Below are 457 nucleotides of genomic sequence, written 5' to 3' on the forward strand. Positions count from 1 at the left end.
AAAGTCAAACGTGTCAATGAATTTTCAATCTTTGTACTTCCCCAATTCAGCTTGCAATTCAATATTTACTTTAAACTTTTATTTATTTATTTATTTATTTATTTATTTATTTATTTATTTATTGTTATTCTTGTTGTTTTCATAATTAATGGCTAATTCCTGAATAATCAAACGAGAACTGTACGGTCCTTTTAACTACACGGATATACTTTTAGCACACACACACACACACATAATATATATATATATATACATATAAACACATACACTAGCCGGGCGGCACTTTTAGATCTGCTTTAGGCAATATGTGTTTTTTGTAGGGTCCGGAGGTGGTACATACGCTAGCTACTATATATATATATATACACACACACACACACATATATATATATGCATATATACATACATATATGTACATACTTACATATATATGGATATATATATATATATATATATA

This window comes from Octopus bimaculoides, chromosome 16 (assembly GCF_001194135.2).
Source record: "Octopus bimaculoides isolate UCB-OBI-ISO-001 chromosome 16, ASM119413v2, whole genome shotgun sequence".
Lineage (NCBI taxonomy): Eukaryota > Metazoa > Mollusca > Cephalopoda > Octopoda > Octopodidae > Octopus > Octopus bimaculoides.